Source organism: Acanthopagrus latus, chromosome 6, assembly GCF_904848185.1.
Source record: "Acanthopagrus latus isolate v.2019 chromosome 6, fAcaLat1.1, whole genome shotgun sequence".
Taxonomy (NCBI): domain Eukaryota; kingdom Metazoa; phylum Chordata; class Actinopteri; order Spariformes; family Sparidae; genus Acanthopagrus; species Acanthopagrus latus.
In genome coordinates, this window is record NC_051044.1 from 6885994 (window position 1) to 6907572 (window position 21579).

Sequence of the window (21579 nt, forward strand, 5' to 3'; positions counted from 1 at the left end):
AAAAATGCATTAGTGGACTTTGCTGTATGCCATCATGTTACATTGTACTGTATAGATTGTGTAATAAAACAGCATACTGTATAATTCAAATGCAGTTAGATGGTCAGATATCAACCACAGGAGTCAGCATGGATGTTCATCACACTGGAAATTGCATTTGGTACAATGTGATCCAAACCTGTGTTTGGTATCCCTCCACCCACACACAAGCTTTCCTCAGACTCATCTAATCTTATTTGTCGCTGGTACAATCCCTTTAATTTTGGGGCACAGAGAGATGAGTGAACAAGCTGCAGTGTCACACCATCATCAGTCATTCATCGTCTCACACACTCTCTCATGGGGACACACGTACACAAACACAATAGATTTGCAGAGGAACAGAAACCAAGGACAGCCTCTTACACCCAGCAGCCCTCGGGCTGTGTGGAATGGTGCTAGTGGAAAGGGCAATGTGACTGGCTTTCCAAGTGAAGTCTCTGCCTTTGCCCTCGGTCTGTGAGCATGTTAGAGACAAACAAAAAAGAAATATAAGTGGTGCTCATGAGAGCAGACAATACTACGGGATGCACAGATGGACCCATGAGGCTAAGATTAAGAGAACATCTGTTTCACATGTAACTCTCTGGCTGCAGACAACAAGACTACTGCACTACAGTCAAGGCTCAGGCATCACAACATGAGCAGAAGCGAAAAACGCTAATTATACAACAAAACAGAGATATTTCTTTTCAATTTAACTGCTTAAAAATACATGATTTCAGCATTAAATAAGGTATTTAAGCTGTCACTCTCCCTGCCTCACATCCATCTGTAATAACTGTCAGTGCACTGTCATACATCCAGCCAGACAGCAGTCAAATTAAATCAAGCTAGTCAGCTAAACGTGCCAGTGACACCGACGGTGTCGCTCAGAACAATGTTTTGAGAGACATCAGCAAGTTATGATAAAGTTTAACACAATATGGACACCTTCCCTACTGGAAGCAAATAAACAGACAGGTGAATTGTTTTACACCTCATTAAAAATCTACCAGTGTCTGCTTGAAAAGTTATAAGGCGCATTATCTTTAAACGTGAAAGAAAATGAGCTTGTGAAATGCGTCACTGTCCTGACAAAAAAGCATAAAATGATACGACTGCTGTTATTCTCTGATTTTATGACTGTCAGCAAATCACATAAAAAGTCCAACATTTAGCTCTTCTGTGGCTTCGACAAACATAAAAGAAAACATCAACTCATTTCATTTATACAGCAAAAAGTGCTTTCTGTGGTTTTAAACCCCTGGATCAAACATTTGAGGACTGCAAAGAGGCAATTAATCAATTATAGTGAAACAAAAATAAAAGGGAAGAAGGAGAAGAGCATCTGGTAAATAAAGCTAATGTGCTAATATTAACAATAAGGGGGCAACATTTCAGCAGTATATCCGGGAGCTAAACAAGCGATTAAACAAGTTGATTAAATCAATTGTTAAATAAACTGGAAGCCAGTGTAAGGAGGCTCCGAGAAGAAAATACCACATTTTTGAGATGTTATTTGATCGATAAATGCACAATTTAATGACTTTTGGGGGGAAAAAGTGTCTAACTGCATGTTTGACATTTGTTGGGAGCTAAAGTGTTTTTGTACAATTGGGATGGACTCGGGAGGAGCGATATCTTTGAAAATGGGTCACAGACACGGTTTAATTTCTTTCAAAATGGCTGGGTACAGTTCTTTAAATAGCAAGGGACTGTAGTTTGTAACAAACATTTCACAAACAAGAGTAAATACAGCGTTTTGTCAGGGACTATTTTTAGCTTCCGTGGCAAAGAGGAATATGTAAAACAGGCTCTGGCTGATTTACAAGCACAAACAGTTCATGTCTGATATTGTTCTCATCATTGGTTTTGTTGACAGTGAGAAAAAATAGTGGGAGTATCAGCAAACTTAACCTTTAAGATGCTTCCAATCAGCAGCAAAGGACAAAATCATCACATCTACTTGTATAGCTCCGAAAAAGTCTGCTACAGAAGGTAAGTGGACCGGCTTACAATGTGTCTGACAAAAGGGACCCTCGTCTTCATCCCATCCAATCACGTCCTACAAAAGGATGAGAAGACCTTCTCCTAATCCTTACCAGGTACATTTATCTGCCTAAACCTGTTGTGCTTTTGATGTGTGAGGAGTCAAACACACCAACATATGGAGTATTTTTGGAATAATTTATTTGTCTTCATTTGGTGTGTGTGACGATTTATTGTTTTTTTGTGCTATTGCAGCACAATAAGACTTTTCTTTCTTTTTTGTTTTTAACATTAAAAAAAAAAAATAAGCGGTCGGCTGATATCTTGGAGAGTGTGTGAATTTAATCTAACTGAAAATGCTGCCTCGCGTCTGACGGGACAAAAGTAGCTGAGAGAGCGAAATGTAAAGGACTGACATATGCATCGGAAAATGGTCCACTTGTAAAATGATTTAAAAGCACAGTCTATTGCCAATAAGAGAGCAGTAACCTTTTACATTGTGGAGAACGGTTCAGCACCAGGTTCATCAGTTTTATTTTACACTGCTGGATCTGCTGGGAAAGTGGGTCTAAAATCCTCCATGGAAAACACTGCAGAGAACCCATTGTGAAGATGTCATACATTTGGTGCGCACAGTGACGGCAGAAGTCTCCAGGGTTCAGGCACATGCAAAAATAGATCTGCGCTGATTGACGGGCCGAAATACAACCAGGGACTTTCATTGAGAGATGTGATTCACACCTTTAAATAAAGACATCAACCTGTGAATATGCGCGTTTTACTGACAAACGCGTCTAGCTGCGTCACATGTAGCTTTCAGAGTTTATGGGGTAATGGATAGTAATCTGCTGATGCAGGGACGTGAACGTCACATGAAGCCTAATGACCTTGTCAGCTGCCAGAGGGGCGTTTTGATTGACGGGCCTTTCTCTCCGACAGCTGCCTCCCAGACCCCGGCAGCCGAGGCAAAAGAATGGCTCTCCTGGATGGGAACAAGACACGTCCGAGCGTGTTTCATCATCGCAGAGGGAGTTTTGAGGATGCGCGGACAGCCCACGAGTTGTCAGTGTGGGACCAGTCAGCAGTCACATCACAGGAAACCACCATGCTTTTGCATTATGACAGATCAAAGACAAATCACAGCTATTACATCAGCCAGAGGTCAGCTCCTCCTGGTCATATCTGCTCGTCTGAGGCCAGGGTGTTAGTTATGTTACAACCCAGCCATACATCATCAGCTCTGTTTTGATTTTCTCTCCCTTCGGCTTGGAGCAGACCAACTGGTCCCCGTTTTCGTTTTCATTCCGAGGCCTGTAAGCACAGATAATATGCCAAGATGACGGCAGTGTTTTTGAAAGCAAGCGTCAATCAAGAGGATTCCTCAAATGGTACTTTCCAGCACTTGGGCATTCTCAAACATCTTGGCATAAGCGTGTTTTGTCATGTCCACAGCTGCACGCCGCACATCGTCACTAATGTGTCCCTGGCATGAGCACGGGGGTCAAGAGGTCCGGCTGCGAGATGGCTTGAAATGATGACATCATTAGCTCAGTGCCACTGGGCAGCATGATGGCAGTCAGAGGGCAAGCAGGGTGGCACCGCAGGGTGGGAGGACAAAAATAACACAAGTGTAAATTTCTGGCTCCACCTCTCGGCCAAAGGATGCATGCTATGTTCTCCATCTAGAGCTTCACTGTCACGTCGTGTCTGGCAGGAACGACTCAGCCTGATCTCACCAAAGACATTTGTGTTTGTCCAAGAGGTGCGTTGAACTCCAAGGTTAACACTGTTTGTGTTGGCAGCTTCATGAAATATGTGCTTCTGTTTCAAGTCTGTCCAAAGGAAGATGATATTAGTCAGGGGCACTCAGACAGAATGCGTAATTTCATTCAAAGGCACATTAACTTTGACTCAGCTAATGAAAGAGATGGAAACACAGAGACAGAGACAATTTCAATTGGTGCGAGTTGAAGCGGGCGGAGATAGTTGCCAAGGAGATAAGTCCTGCGAGCATGAGGTGTGACTTCTGCGTCACTGATGTTTTTTTTTTTTCTTTCTCTATTTAGTATGCCTCGCTCCTCTCCTCCATGTGTCCCAGTCCTCCGTCGCTGCTACGTCAGACATCATGTTTCAGCACCCCCACCGCCTCCCACCGTCACCGAGGAGACGTAGGTGGGGGCCTTGCCTGTTTCCCTTTTGTCCAAGATCACTGTCAAAGTCATGGCGGCACATGTGATGAGCGGTGGAAAATATTTCTGTCTGTCACCGAAATCTTCCTCTTGTTCACAGCTAGTCAGCAAGTGTGAGGATGTTCTGTCAGCACATGCCACTCTGAGCACACGCACGCACGCACGCACACACACACACACACACTCACTGAAGAAGAAGAAGAAGAGTGATGACATCTGAGCAGCACGTCACCAGTTCTCTAAATCAGCCATGGAAGCCATTTTTTGAGGTGATGGACGGATTTCAGGGTGACATTTAGAGATTTTACTTCAGTAAGTGGATGGGTTTTGTTTGCATGCATACAGAACACACACACACACACAGGCATGCATAAATACATATGTCCTGTGCTGCAGGGTTACGCAAGAAAGGACACAAACTAATTTGACCTTAATTTCCCATGGATACTGCAAGTGAGAGTTTGATGTTCATTTTAAATGAACTATAAATCAACAGCCATAACGCAGCATGACCTGAAAATAAATATGAGATTTATATCCAATATTGCTGTCTGTGCATATATATAACAAATGCATTGGAATTCAGATTGTTATTTAGTGTTCTGTCAAACATGAATATTTGACAATCGAGCTGTCGGCAACTAAAGGTCAGGGGATCTGTTGAACAGGTATTGATGGTGATACTGACCTCATTAATTATATGCTGAGCACGTTGATAATGATGATGTATTTTAACAACACAATAAATCGTCTGCACAATATAGAGAAACTGAAAAATGTTCACACATAAAATGGATTTTGGAGTGTGAACGTCTCCGTGTCTAGTTACACCTTCATGTCAGCTTAGACCTTAAAGAATAATCAATCAGTCCCTCACAGAAAGGTTGACAGATGTTGAGTTTTCAAATATCACTGTTATAATTAGTCAGACTCAAAGTTTTTGTATCAAAATGTGGTTAGAAAAAAGTCAAGAGTGGTTCTTCTATATCCAAACAGCAGATGAAGCAGATTTCCAAACACAAGCAACGCTGCATTTTTCAAATGCAACATTATGACTGTCCACGAGACATGTGCTGATTGCTGATGCACAAACATGCACTGCGACAGAAAATGTCACGACACACGTTACAAGGACAGGACAGGAAACAAAGGACACGGGACAGGAAGGGATGCAGCAGAGAGCCTCATTAGGACACGAGTCAGTGAACTACACAGGCTGAGACGCTGCACACGACAGGACATGAAGTGTCTAACCCCTACTGCTCTTTCCTCTGAAAGTCCCCATGATTTGAACTCCAATGGAGAAAAAACTCAGTTCAGAGAAACAAATGTCCCCATCAATTCTCCTCCAACCTAATGGATGTCTCAGAGGGAGCCACGGCGAGGAGTTTCGCAATCACTCATGCTTCCCTCCCTTATCATTCACAACACCTTCCTGCCTGGCAAATGTCAGCGTGTCATAGCCTAACCAGACTCTGCAGTGCATGTGTGTGCTATGTGTGTGTGAGTAGGGGGCGTTAAGGTTTCTTAGTGTGAGATGGATTGAAGGGGTGATGTGGAGGCAGCAGGATAGCGAGGGTAGAGAGGACAGCTACCGTGAAACATCTCCCTCTGCACGTATTAGTCAAAGCAATTCAATCTATCATCCTCCACTCCTCTCCTCATCCCCCCTCCTCCACTCAGTTGTCATTCTGGCCTGAAGAGTGTGATGGATGGACTCCACTTGCTCTTTATTCCAACTCCATGAAGGAAGCCGTCTCGGATGAAAACGAATGCGTGAATTGTTTGTTTTTACTCAGGAAGTGCAGCAAATGGGTGGGGCACACTTCAGAAACTGACATTTGGAAGTAGATGGAAATAAATATGATTGTCTAAATGTTTTCATGAGTTATTCAATGTTACATGAACCTGAAGGATTTATTACCTCTCTGCCCAGAAGGTTATTTTTTCACCCGTGTCCATTTGTTGGTTGGCTTGTCTAAACGACTGCATCGATTTCCACAACACTTGGATGGAGGACGGGTCTTGGCCTAGAATAGCGTTGTGCTTTGTTATGTTGTTAGCCAACAAGAGAAATGTAAGTTTGCTGCTTAAACAACAGCCTACACAAACAAAAAAAGACTATCAACGCTGTGCAGCCATATTGACAACTGACTACACAGATTACAAAACCTTTAATTCAGCGTGTGTTATTTACCTTATGTCTTACCGAGCATGACAAGCTTTGAATGCAAGGTAGCGTCTGCCTGGGTGGAAGTCTCCTGTAACAAAAAAGAAACAGAAGTTTAGAAATCATGATACTCAGAAGGCAAGTAAGCAAAGAGAAAACTAGTGTTTTGACAATACTGTAAAGCTACTAATGAACAATTTCAGCCACGAGGAAAATGGTTTCTTCTTTTGGTTTGATGTGGGAATCACATATATCATCTCTAATGTTCTGTGCTTTAACAAGTTGAGAATGAGACTGGAAGGCGAATACATATCCAACACATAAGCGTGACAAAAATGCGGTAACTTGTTGTATCATTCTGTTAATCACTGGCCTGCTTCCGTACGTAACACAATGCCTCACTGTAGCTAGCGAGAGCAAAACGAGTAATGTTAGCTAGCTTCAAATGCTTCTTCACATGGAGCTAGCTAGTGCACCAAAACACATACACACAGGTACACACGTGATTTCAATGACCTTTATCTAGTAACGTTACACTAAACCAAACTAATGACCAACTACATGTCACCAGATGAAATATCAATTATAATTTAAAAGCAGATTTAGGTCATATTATGTGCAAAGCTACTAGCTAAGGAGGGTACCGTCTCTGTAATTCCCTCTACCAGTGCCCTCTTAAACCTAATGTTACACACTCAGGTAGATTAACATGACAAAACTGAGCTAAATCAACACAACTGAAAATGAGGTGGGTTACCTTGGAGGTCAAACGCTGAGGAAATTGTAGAATCTTGTAAATAAACCCTTGCAATGAAATTATGTGAAGACTAGCAGGTGACGTCTTCTCCTCTGACTGCGTGACAACAGAAAGTAGATGCAAAGATAAATAGTGGAGTATTGTTTCTACATGACAGATATACTTAGTGGAGAATTTACCCACCAATGAATTTTTACAATGATACTTTAGTATGCGTTATTTCATTACACAAGGCCTATACTGTATATACATAACCTTAATAATCTATTGATTACAGCCATATTGAATCCTTTCAATTCTCTTATACTTCTTTGACTGATTCATATTATTACTATTCGAGCCATCGTGTCCCGTAGAGAGACCATCTGCATTTGTCATGTTCCCCACTCATTAAAATTCAACTTGTACTTGTCGTCTGTCACCTGTCTGTGTGCTGCTATATAACCTATCCTGTATAATCAAAGGTTAAAGTGGCCACAACCAGTATTTCTATAATTACACGTCTATGTTTGAGAGGAGTGAGTGTCCCTCAGCTCCTCTGAGCTCCCTGTTTTGGTGTCATTTTCTGTCTCGGCAGGCAGCACTTTGTGGAGTAAACATCTCTAAATACCCTCCGTACGCAACCTTCCCAGCACCCGACAGCAGACAGACAAAGTTACTGATTAGCTGACGTACATAATGGAGCATTTAGCCACCAGAGAGCCAGACATTTGTTTCTTGCTGGAGTGCAAAACTCACATTAATCACTCTGACAGAGCAAGCCTCCAGATGAATGCTAACGGTGCTCCATATCTGATGGATGTGTAAACAGCCGACTGTTTGCTAACAAGTTCCCTACATCGACGATGATATGTCAGTGTTGTGTTCGCACAGTTTCTACTGGGACCAAATAAGGATTACAATTTATTTAGATTAAGTAAATAAATAAATAACCAGTAAGTACTGACATACTAATTTACTGGTCACAAGACATTTGGTCGAGTAGGTTAACTTACATTTGATACCAAAGTGTAATGTTTTTCATGCCCTTGTTAGAGTTACAGTCTTGATTTTTTATTTTCTAAATCAGATCATTGTTTTCTAGTCCTAAAAATTGTAATTTACACTTAAAAATATGATGCTACAAGGTTATTGAGTGTGATATAACCACTTCTCTTGTTTAACATTTGTTCCCCATTTACTGTTGAAATGTTATTACACTATAAATTGTTTAAATTTGACTGTATGGCCTTTAGAGTGGTACATTCCCCCCAAAGAACTTCACCCTCAAGTCTTGTTTTTGTTTTTCTTTGGACGCAAGTAGTCATGAGATGAGAGGAAAGAAAATGGGAATATAGCACATCTGATTTCGATAATTTAAAATAAATGTTCAATACATATATAAAAAGTTTAATATTCAGAGTTTCTTAATGGAAATAATTTTTTTTTTTTTTTTTTACTATATCTTGGCGGAGGCTGACTACCTTCGCCAACATCATAAAGAATTTAGACTTTCCTATAAAATAAAACCGTAACCTTCAGAGGAAACTTTTGAACCTGCCGTCTCACAAATGCCAGACTTCCAACGAAGGTGACAATTGTTTAAGGCATCATCTACCAAGACGATTCCTAAAATCATTTCTTACTGGGTATAAATTTCCAATGGTGAGGGAACAGAAAATATAGATTTTCTCATGAGATAATACAAATATGACTATCTGCAGAGGATGATCTAACAGATCATCTTCTCCATTAATCATTTGAACTGAACGGTGTGTACAAGTCTCGGATCATATGCACAGCAAGTCACACACAAATGTATTACACACTGTTGACACACTTCAGACTCAAGTTGCCACAAGTCAGACATCACTTACACATACGGGAAAAAAAACTCAAGGCCTTCGAGACAGTAAATAATCTTCCTCACATCTTTACATGACGACACTCATCTGTAGTCCATCATGAACAGATGGGACAGTGTGACTGCCATGTTAATGATGTCCTCCAATCAATCACCTGAGGAACTGTAGTGATAACGGCTCGTGTACTGTCACCTGGGAGGGGATTAAAGGTGAGCTACGACCTTTCCTGGATTACACACGGACCCAATAATCTGTTGAGACTGGAGGACACACCTCGCTGCATCTTAAATATTCCTCCAGTGTCTCCACCTGAGCAGAGAGAGAGAGAGAGAGGGAGAGACAGAGAGAGAGAGAGGGGGAAAAAAAGGTGGGGGAGAGGATTTTTTTTACATGGCTGCTGCTGACATTTATCAGCCTGCTTTGACTGATGTCCCGTATACCTTCCTGTTTCTCCTTGAAGCCCAATTTCAGTTTCATTTTGTTTGTTGACAAATTTCATCAGCTCAGACAAGACAACAGTGGATAAGATGTGAAGTCTTTTTAAACCGTTCAGGTAGAAATGTTGGCACTCTTTTTTTTTTTGCTTGATCTCACAAAATAGAGGAAAATTGCCAGTTGTCTAGACAGACAGAGACCTTGGAGGAGAATTTGTCCTCTGGAGCAAGACACCGGTTGACCCGTTGTTAAACACTGCCCCCCTGTGGTCAAACGCTGCATGTTGACCGTGCAGCAGAATAGCCTTTGTTAATGGCAGTTAAATTACATAAATTTTTAAGCTTTTGTTTCCAGGTAAAATATTCAAATCTAGGACTCAAGTTACTACTATTATGTGGACTAATAATTAGGTTGATCAAAAGAGCATCAATTGCCAGCTGTTTTGATAATCAATTCAGCCATTTTTTCAATAAAACTGTGGGACGAAACACTCCTCTTTATAAAATGTGTCTTTAATTGTGTTTTTGTTCCAATAATTATAGCTTTAAACATTTTTTTTATATAGTCGGAATTGTTTCAAAACCCAAAAGAGGCTATACAGTGTATTCTCTGAGCATAAATCCGAGACTAGAGCTGCAACTATTAGTCGATCATGTCAAAGATAAATTAATTGGCAGCTATTTTACTATTCAAATTAATCACTTCAGTGTTTTTCAACCTAATATGTCAAACATTTGCTTGTAAAATTTGAGAATCTATTGTTCTTCTTTGTCATTTATTCTCGCAAATGATAAACCTTTGGTTTTGGGTGCACAAAGAAGAAATCTAAGGATTCCTCTTTGAGCTCTGGGAAATGTGTGGTGAGCATTTATATTTTTTATTAATATTATTTTTTTTATCATTTGAAGATGATTGACAAATTAATTGTTAAAGAATCAACCATGCCCAGGACTGACACTTTTTATAGCATTTCTTCAGGCAGAAATATTCTGGTTGTTTTTGGGTTCAGTTTCACTTAAACTCAAATTCAATCTGACAGTTTTTGTTGCTTTGAAAGTTTGAGATATCTGCCAGAATGTCAAATAAAGTTCTGTGGGTTTGAAGTATGTTTGTCTGCGCAGCATGACCCACAGTTTCAAGAAAACAGGTTGTCTACCTGTCAAGAGCATATCAAAAAGTTCGGATTTCTGCTATTAGACCAAAACTATCTTCTAAACCTCGAACCATCAAACTGAGACAAACACTTGATGTATTCTTCTTGGGTCAACAGTCATCCAAGAGCAGGTGTTTTCACCTGACTATGGCCTGAAGTGCTACATGCTTTTTGGCCCACATGTTTAGCCGACAGACAGCACAGTTACTGGTGTATTCAGGCATAAAATGTGAAAGCGTTGGCAGAGGTTTGGCCTCACAACTCCTTTCTAGATCTGTGTTGAAATCGAGTCACATTGACAGCTGTAAGAATGGCCTGGTCTTTCTCATGATTTTGGCAAGAAACGGGTTCAAAAGGTTGTTTAAAAAGGCCCGAAGGACAGATGTATTTTTGTTTTCCATGAATCTGGCAAGTGTCCAGTGAAGAAAGTCAATTTCTAACTCTTAAAATGTTCGTCTATTTTTTATTATTATTTTTTTTTCCAGGAAGGCAACAGAGAGGAGGAGTGAAGAGAAATGCCTCCAGGCACTTGTGTAAATTATTCACCCCGCTGGATTTCCTCCAACAAGACATGGGCTGCATTTGTGGGGGGGATCCCCAAAACGCCTGAATAGACGATGGCTGCCAGACAAACTGAGATTTGGTTCCAGTTTATATAAATCAAGGGAAGAAACACCCCCTCTTTTCATTCCCCCTTTCAAGCAACTGTACAAAATACTTCAAGCGTGCAGCAATACTCCGAAAATTCACTGGACCATGTGGTCAAGTGTGGACTGACACTTTTGAGCATTTGCTGACTGCTTTATGTCTCTAAAGAAAGATGGATGTTCCAAGGAAGTCACTGTTCCAGTACTGAAATCTTTACTTGGTTGATTGGTTTGCCTACAATTCTGCAAAGGGAAAAGTTTCTGGCAAAGAAATTGATCGCATTCTGTTTTCAATTACTTTTTTTTTTTTTTTTTTTTTTTTACACAGTGTGCCAATCTGAGTTGTGAGAAATAGTCACATACCAACTCCATTTTGAGAAACCGTGAGAGAAATATCCAGGAGGTTTGTTCGAATATAAAAGGGACTAAAGCTGCATAGAGCTGCAGACAGTAGTGTTGTTCTCAGTGGGACTGGGAGTATTAAAAGCCATTTTACGTAACAGGAAACCAGTTAATTAATATAGAAGAAGATAGCTTAATATCAAAATGTGACACTAGCTTTCATAGGACTGCTATACACATATGGAACTTACTGGAGCTTAAAGGTTATCTGATGTGTATCTTTGTGCCAATCCCATCTCAATACAATCTCTTATTTTCACACTTTCAAAAGACTGTCAATTGTCATTTACACAGCTTAATGAGTGACCATTGATCAGCCACGAGCAACAGATGTCACTCATTATTTCACACTGCGGAGGAAGTGATAGCATCTGTTTTAAGTTGTTTTCTTACAGCGTCCAAACTGTTCTGAAATCGGGGCTTGTTTGTAACAAATCTTTATCTCCAGGGAGCTCACTGAATATCAGACCAGCTTAATAAGGAAGTCATTAGAAAAGTTTCCACCACTTCTCGTTTTATCTTCCTTATTCATTTTCAGATCAGCTTGAAGGACTCAGATTCAGTAATTTCTGCACATTTCAGTTTGTCGCGCCACTTTCCGCTATCATTGGTGTTAAGGCGAAAATAGTGGCTCAGGAGCAATTTTGCTTTCTTAAAAGTGTGTGTGTTTTAATTGCCTCTTCAGAAGTTTTATCTTAGCATTTTTGTATTTTCTGCTCATAACTTGAGAATGAACTGTTTTAAAAAGCAACCTCTGGGTCAGGCATTTCCCTTTGTACCCATAAATTCATTTTTTCTCAATTTAGTTCTACATTGGAAGGAAATATGAAATAAATCTCAAGATATTAAAATATGATGCGAGTTGTATTTTTGCTGCTTCATCTTCTAACCCTGGAGTTGAAAACTGTGGCAGTGAGGATTTGTGAGTTGTCAACAGGGACTAGCCTGACCCTTCATCCAGCTGTCAGTCACATGTTCACAGACTGACAGCTGGCCTTCATTGTATGGATGGCCTCTTTCACTAAACTGTGGACTCCAACAACCTTTTGGCAACGCTACAGAAATGTTAACACTATCTATAAACTTAGTCTACTCAGTAGATAATGAATGAATTTTCATTTTTCTGTAAACTTATCCTACACTGTAACTTAATATCTCCCTTAGAGGAGAAATTAGGAAAACCTCTTAGCTAATGGTTCTGTAATTGCAGAATACAGTCGTGCTGAACCAGGCTTTAAAAAAAACTATTACTAAGAGTCGATATGTTTCTAACACGCATGCTACCAGGCAACTTGTGGACTGTTAATTTTTTCATCCCCGATAAAAAGTGTTATCAACTCTTAACAAGGTTGCAGTCGCATCTCTTCAGGAACTGATTGCTAAAATGGAATCCCAAATCCCAAAATGAATCACACTTTTTTTTTTCTCCCTCCAGCAAAAAATCCATTAAATAAAACTTGTGCCCGAGAAGTTTTGTTGATTACATTTCATCTTTTCCCTAACCATCACTCCCATCAACCATCAAGGCTCAGCAGTCCGCGGTTTCTCATTCCGGCAGCTGATTTCACTTGCACACATTCAAGCCCGGCACAGAGGGACGTGTAATCACCGAAACCTGCTGTTGCCGTGATTGGATGGAATGAAAACCTGTTGACTCTGTGGGCTCCGTGACACATCGTGGTGATGAACAACTGCAGTGCTCTCCTCTGCAGTACAGAGGAGGGAAGAACTGCCTCTGCATTTCTACTGCTTGACGCTTTGCATTATATGGTATATAGAGCTTTGAATGTTGTCTCATAGACTATATGAATATATAAATATGAATATAAATCTCATTTGATTTTGGAGGTGAATGAGAATATAAATCTTGCAATGATACAGAAACCTAAACAGATCTTATATTTATATATATATATATATATATATATATATATATATATATATATATATATATATATATATATATATATATATATATATATATATATATATCCTACTTGTAATTCAATATATTTCTTTTTTTGGATGGTGGTTGAACCTTTTGCGTCATTGAGGATACTACTATGTCCACAATGTGATTTAGCTTAGTGCGACGTGTTCCTGAATCAATATCCCACATTACTCTATAAACTACAGCCCAATATTCTTCACCAACATTAAAGACAACAGATGCTTTTGTCAGCAATAGCAAGTAATTAATTGAAAATGAGCTGGAGAATTGTATTTTATACTTTTTATGGTAAATTAAATTCTCCTTATTCTTTTCTTGCAAGATTGCAACGCTAGTAATCCAGGACCATTGCTGCCATCTTGAATAAGGACCCTAGTGATGGATGGTCCTGGGTCAACATAAGCTAATTATCAAAGTTTGACATGACAGTGATGGTACTTAATCGTGTTTTCATTGGGCTATATGAAAGAAAAATAACTTTTAGTAATAATCACATTTCAGTCAAGTCAACATTTACATGTTAATAAACTGAGTTGTGGGGAGGTAATGGAGGACATTTCTGACAAGGAGGGGCCGCCCTGTTTCAACATTTGTAAACGTGACACCAGTGGATGCCCTCAAGAAGAACTCTGGACAAACATGACATTTCCCATGTTTGTGGCAACAAAACTGGATATTTCTGACAGGGAGTCAGTTCATCTGCAGACATGTTTGTGGAGACAAGACCGGGTGTTTTTAAAGACACCTGGGGACAGACAGCAGTGTGGCGACCAAACAGCTAGCAGTGTTGAGGCGACAACTATGTTTTCTTACCCAAACCAAGAGTATTTTATGCTTAAACCTGACCCTTAGTGACAAGAGAAAAATGTCATCCTATGTTAGTTAAGTTTTGTAAAGTAGCTACTTACTTTTGTACACCAGCACCACCGAAAACTCCGAGCTAGCTTCATGAACAACCGCGCTGCTAACGTTCGTTAGGACGGGCACACTGATGGACCAAACCATTGTGAGGCAAATGGAGGGGGCGGAACTAATCTTTAAAATAATAAACACACACGATTATAGTGTGTGTTTTTAGCTAGCACAGGTGTTTTCATAGTTCACAACATAAATATATATGTTTCCACTGATATAGGTAATCGGGAGGGGGGTGTCTGCTCTTCACAGGAAGAAGGAGATGTGACGGTCCGATGTGAGTGACGCATGCGCACAGATAGGTACGGCAACACGACTTGGAGAAATTACATATAAAACTGAGGGAATACCTGTCATAGCATTTTTCATTGCAGTTAATGTTGACTGAAATTTTTGTATAAATAATACTTTTATGCTTAGCCAAGTCTTTTTGACCTGAATTCAACTGAATTGAAAAAAAAAAAATATATATATATATATATATATATATATATATATATATATATATATATATATATATATAAAATTAATATTTGTACTGCTCACACGAACAGCACAAAAGAGGACAACAAGAAAATGTATCCTTGTATAAGAAACCAATATATAGGCTATGATGTGAAATGTGTACAAGGGAGATTGAAAAATAAAAATATACCAAATACCTAAAAGTACCTGAGGAGTCTTAACATCTTTCCAGTTGGTTGTTATCTTAGAAAATTAGCAAATGTAATCAGAATTATAAACTCAACAAATGTCTTCCAATGTGTTTTGTCCAAGTCCAGTTGCCGTACCTGGTTGTCCAAGATGGCAGACAGACTTGTTGTTTAAATACTTGTTAATTTTAGTATTTTGGGTATGAGGACTCTCTCAAAAAGGAGTTGTTGCATCTCAAAGGTTTTATCCTCAAATCGAATTTAGAGAGAAATTTATTGTTGATAATTATCTGCCCGGTGATGTTATTATGTTTCCTCTTATTGTTGTCTTAATATTGTTATTTCTGTCTCTGTACACACAAAGGGATTTTTTCCTAGAGTGCTGATTGCTTTAAAGATGTTGAAGCTCTTTGTGATTTTAGTCTGCCTAAGTAAAACTGACATTCCATAAAAAGGTTGAGACACATTATGTAATGTTATATCTTCACCACTAGATGGCGATCATGATCCATTGTACCTGTCCAAGCTTTTAAGACATGCTCAGATTTCTAAGAACTCAACCTGAATTTATGTTTTCTGGAGATAACGCAAATTCATTTTTGTTTAAATAATATAGAATAATACAGGACTAAGATACATATGTAAACACGTGGCTGGAAGCCGTGTGGTTTCAGTGCCACGCAGACCCGTCAGATGCCTCCCACTGGGTCGCTGCCTCCATCGCTTTGGGCCCTCCTGCTGCTGGAGGCAGGAGATGGAGCTCAGCCTGAAACCCAGCGAGCGTTTCACTGCGAGAGGGGAAAGATATCTTTGGTTCTGCCCGACACGATGTGGCATCTGCGGGTTGTGTAACTCAACTGGAAGGGAATTAAAAAGAAGGAAAAAAAAGGAAGGTTCAGGGACTCTAAAAGCAGTCACAGAGAGTTCACACGTCTCTCCGTGTCGCGGGGAAAAAAATGTTCAATCTGCACTTTGAGGTTTGCGCTCCGCTGCTAACTTGATGGTTGCTGTCGAGATATTCTACAGTACGGATGCCGTTCTGTCAGCGTTTCACGTTTTACAGACAAATTCTCTGTAAGTATTATACATTTAGTAGAATTTAGTGATATTAACAGTTGTTTGCTCATCAAGTCAAAGGTCCTAGTTGTAAGTAAAGTTGATTTTTGAGTCTCACTCCCAACTGATCATTTTGGGATGGCGACCGACCAACCTTCAATACCAGTGTATCGGTATTTGATGAGTTGGGAATCAACTTTTTATACAAATAGGACTTTAATTGTAAATAAACAAGTTTCATTTGTTGCAATTTATTTAAACTTAAGGAATTAATCACACTTAATGGGAACCCTTTTACAAATACTGGAACAAAGTTGCGTCTTTGTGTAAAGATTAAGATTCTTTAAAATGAGACAGAATGAAAATCACATTGTTGTTTGTAAAGTTTGTCAGTGTGACTGAACTGTACTCGATACAACATAATATCTTGAGGTTATTGAACTTGTTTTCCCAAATTCAGTTAACTTAATTTGTTTCACAACAAAAGACTTATATATAAAAAAAATTTTTAAAAACTTTAACCCTTAAAACTCTTCAATAGAAATAATCTGCCATTTGCTACATGGGAGTCTCTTCATTTGTTAAACACTCTCACAGCTACCAAGTCCGCTTTAATCCAAACTACCAAATATATGGTAAAAAATGGCACCATGTCCCAGATGTAGTGACGTCATCACACGCGCGACAACGTGACGTGATGGAAGGCTAAAGTCGTAGCTGGCTGATGTGTTGTAGCGACCATGTTTTTTAAAAATGTATTTAAGATCGATTCAACCAGGATCCTGTAAATAAGGATTTCCAGCGACCATTAGCGCGAGTCTTTTAGCGCAATCACTCGGTTTTTGCAACAGACGTCGTGTCACGTAATGACATCATCAGGCAAGTACAACATGATGAAATGGAAGTCGTTCGTCTTTGCTTCCTGTTGCAAAAACTATGAACGCTGAAGCTTTTATATTCTTATTTTTAGATCATCCCGTGGCCAAGCAGGGGTCCTTTTGTTTTCTAAGGTTGAACTACTTGTGCTTGTGTATAATGTATTCACAGGGACAGGGAGTGTTTTCTTCACACATGAATATTCATAACGTTCAGTCATTAAAAGCCTTTTCTTAACCATCAACTCCGCGTGTAAACACTCCTCACCTGCGGCTCAACATCAATGAATCCGGACGCATTCTCCCGGGAAGTCTTTAAGGACGGAGCTTGGCAGTTTCTTATCATTAACGCCAACAAACCAAAGCCGTTGTCTGTCCTTGACTAACGGCTCCCGTTTAAAAGTTTCTCCGAGTTGCCTGCCAAGCCACAACGGTTCGGATCAAACATGGTTTTTATTTACAGCCAGGGGTCCCTGCGAGCTCCACATTAACCTCTCAGTCTTATTTACTGTACCTGCTGGCCTGTATTAAAGCCAGATCGAGCTGGATGCAGTTCTGTACCCTGAGCCCAGATGTCCAGATCTCTTGAACACATTAATTCATCAATCCTGGCACGGGCTCTTTTAGCAGTCTGCGCTGCATTAGCCACTGTCTCGTAACTCTCTTAAAAATCTGGCTCCCGGGGTCGAACTTTTGAGCTTCTTGCCAATTAAGGGCAGTTGTATGGTAAGCAGATCCGTTCCCCCTGTGCCCGGAGGAACCACTATGTCTTATTTCATTCTAATTCCACTTTCCATCATGTTTTTCGTGAGCGGGGGGACATGACGGAGATGGCTTGTGACACGCGTGACCCATTTGGAGGTCTTTCTGCACAACATGAGCCGGTGAACTCTTCCTCACTTGCTCGCGTCGGCCTTAATGTCCTCGGTGGCCACATACAGTTTGTGTTTTTTTTCCCCCCGTCTCCACCGCCACCATTGTGGAGAGTTTGCGGTGACCTCCCCACGTCCCAGATTGCCGGCTGAATGAGAACATTTGCCGTGAACGTTTGCCGATAGACAGGACAGCCGCCACCAACCTGCCGGATGAGTCGTCACAGCAACGCTGTGGGCTGAACATTTACTTTTTTTTTTACCGAAAACCATGTCGGAACCATTCGTCAGCAGGGCAAACTCCACGTTCAGGCTTCTTTTTGGTTCATGTTTGTGCCGTCTGCACAGTCTGCATCAGTGTTTACTGTCAACATTTGCCTTCAGCTTCTGTGTTACTGTATATAATCAACAGTAATCACGATCCTCGCTCTGTCTGCCAGCCTACATTTAATCATGATGTTACCCTCGCGCACAATCTGATCGCTGCATTTGTTCATGATTTTTTTTTTATCTTCTCTCTGGGTTTATTATTCTCTCACTGTTTTTACTTTTTCATCACCTGCACTTTCATTCGCCTCAGTGCACATACGGTACTCTATTATATTCTTTTTATTCTTGTTTTCTTATGTACCATATAAGCTACTGGATGTGCACGTGTCGTTTTTGATGAACTTATATATCTTTATACGTTTTATTAAAGGAGCACTCTGTAGTTTTGGGGAAGAAACTGTAAGAAGAGAGTTCACTTCATAAACTAAATAAACAAACTGACCTTAAAGGAAATCACAGTTTCATACTGTTTTTCTTTGTTGACATGTGGCGGACCCTGCCACCTGTCTAGCTTCAAACAGTGTTCTGGGGACCTTTATTTTCCTCTGAGAACAGCTTGTTTATCAGATATGGAAGGAGTAAATATGTCTGCGTTTGTATTATTACCTCATTAATATTGTAAATTTTAAAATTCTGAGTTTTAATTTAGTCTCCGAAACTACATAATGCTCATTTAAGCAGTTTAATTCCTGTTAAAAAGCGATAATTAAGGTTTTATGAATCAGGCCGTCGTGTGTTGGTGGCGTTTATCCTCCTCCTGCTTAACTTTATTTAAAAACCAGTTATTTAATTTAGAAGGCAGAGGCGATCCAACAGACCAGTCAACCCCTTATCTGCTGGAAAAGTTTTCTGCAGAGCATCTGGACCAACATCCATCCACAAACAACTTATTAACATTTCAAACTGCTGACTCGACGCTTTATCACAGAGCAGAAACTTGTAACTCTCCATTATTATTGAATTACTCATTTCGGGTCTTTTCTCCGGTCCAGATGCTGCACAGACATTTTCTTTTCTTCTTTTTCTTTTTTGAAAAAAGTGGTGGTGAAACTGATGAAGAATGAGTAACTGGTTCGCCACTAATTACTCCATGTGTTTCACTTCTGACAGTGTTTTGATGAAGTTGCTTTAGTAACTTCATCAAAACAGTCGTTCTGACTCGGTGTTTAGGTGACGACCGCGTTACGTTTGCTTTAAAGCATCCTGTGGCTCAATAAAGGTGAAGGGAGGAATTCTTTTATTTACATTTCTGGGTTTGTAACTTCCAGACGTCCAATTCACAGATTTAAATCTACAAAAAAAAAAAAACTATTTATTGGACTTTTAATTAAAAGAAAATAATCGTTAATTACACTTAAAGTATTTTCTTGGTGGTAGTCTAGTAATCTTAATCCTCTGAGGTTGTTTTCATTAGTTAGTGCGTGTGCTGCACAGATGTACGAGGTTAATGATACAATAGTGCTCGTTTTCCTCTCGAGGACGATTGGAAGTGAAGCTGCTGGGTCTGAAGACATCCTAATAAAAAATCTAATGAAAACAATAGAACCAATAGCAGAATCACATCTGTATCTGAATATCAACACGAGCTGCTGTGAGACTGTTCACCCTCATGTATTGATGGGAAATAGAACCAAATCTAAGAATATACACATTTCACCATTTTTTCTGATCTGTGCACGCAGCATCTACTGCACATCTGTCCATCCCAGGAGAGAGATCGCTCGTCTGTTTCTCTTTCTGAGGATTCCTCCATTTTTTTTTTTTTCCTGCTACAAGGAGTTTTGGTGTCTGGGGAGTTTTTCCTCTCTTGAATCGAAGGATCGTTCACCGTACAGACTGCAAAGCCCACGGAGGGAATGTGATTTTGCGCCGCATAAATAAAAACTGCACAGACTTCAGATGCAGTTCTATAAAAACTGATTTATAAAATCTGTTTTATTGTTGGATTTATTGCAATACTAAACAAACAATGAACACAAACTGTGTGACATTATAAACATAGCTGCTGAATAGACAGGTGAAAGAAGTGCTCAGATCTTCTACATGAGTAAATAAAACCACAGCGCAGAAATGCAGAATAATGTAAATTGTTTACACATTATATTTGCTGTATCAAGAATTATTAATGGATTGTATCGTAATGTAGAAGCTGGTAAACAAGGTGCTAATTTAGACTATTTTATATATTCTATCAATATTTTAACAGTAAGTTTTTAATCTCTTAATCTTTGATTTTGAACTATAATTTGGTTTTATCTTGTTTTATTATTTTGAATCTACAAAATAACTCAATTCCATGTTATGACTCAATGACTCAATTTACTGACTTGTGGGGTAAAAAAAAAGTACAATATCTGCGTTTGAATCACAGTGGAGGTGAAAGTAAAGTCAAGCTGTATTTTCACAGTTACTTTCCTCGGTGGTCGATAAACCAGCAGGATGCGTCAGTGGTTGAATCATCTGAGCCTGAAGATCATCGCGTGTTTTCCATCGATGTCAGTCCTCAGGCTCAGAGGCTGGTTCAGAGTCACAGTGAGACGTACGCAGGGCCGGAGCAAAGGATTATGGGCCGTGTGAGGAGGAGATGGCACCTCTACATATCCCTCTGCTCCCCACTCAAACAACAACCAACACCTTTCGTCGGACATGTTCATAAAGTAAATGAATTTCAGTGCATTGCTACTGTTTGACAGTTCATCAATCTGTAATCCGCCTTCACACACTTGTTTCAGAGCTCAGGATGACGAGCCTCTCCCGGTTTGTTCCCATGCTCGGGCCACGCCGGGCCCCGAGTCATCAAGGTGTTAGAAGGCGGGAGGGGAAACTGTTCGAGACTGGAAGTAGAAAGAGTTTGTCGTGCCGGCTGGGCCCCACCTCCACCACCACCATCACCCTCCCTGAGCTGAACTCTTGAACCCCTCCCTTCCTGCTCACGGGGTAAACCTCTTAACACACGCGCCTTTTCTCCGCCGGGTCGGGCCGAGGTCTCCAGCCTTTCACACGTCGGCCGCTAATGAGGTTTCAAAACTCTCAGAGCGAGGTGAAGGGAGCCTGACCTCCGCACGAGAAGGGCTGAGCTGCAGAGAGACGGCAGCTCCCGTCGGTCAAATCACTTCTGACATTAAAACCACAGAACAATGTGCAGTAGTCTGGCTCAGAGGGAAACGCCAAGAGAAAGCACCGCTCGCTCCCAAAAACGCTCAGTTTGACCTAAAAACAAAATGATCGACGCTGCTTTTTCTGGGGGGGGGGGTTCAATATGATGTGCGCTGCGACCAATGTGGCATTTATGGTTTGTGATAAAATTCATGTCTGTGAGT

General features: G+C 40.2%; 1 protein-coding gene across 8 annotated transcripts in view; it reads right to left on the reverse strand.

Moving 5' to 3' along the window:
* The window catches only part of lrrc38b (leucine rich repeat containing 38b), a 43558-nt gene extending 28847 nt beyond the window's left edge, over positions 1-14711 (reverse strand). The window contains exons 1-6 of one of the 8 annotated variants that reach the window (XR_005075623.1): positions 14467-14711; positions 9125-9279; positions 7127-7222; positions 6397-6460; positions 6124-6229; positions 128-496 (exon numbers count right to left, since the gene is read on the reverse strand). The gene's annotated coding sequence lies outside the window, so the exon portion shown is untranslated. Of the gene's footprint in view, positions 1-127; positions 497-1928; positions 3843-6123; positions 6230-6396; positions 6461-7126; positions 7223-9035; positions 9280-14466 lie in introns of those variants that run through there. The other 7 variants (XR_005075626.1, XR_005075622.1, XR_005075624.1 and 4 more) reach the window with 7 other exon arrangements.
* Between the last annotated feature and the right edge of the window lie 6868 nt (positions 14712-21579).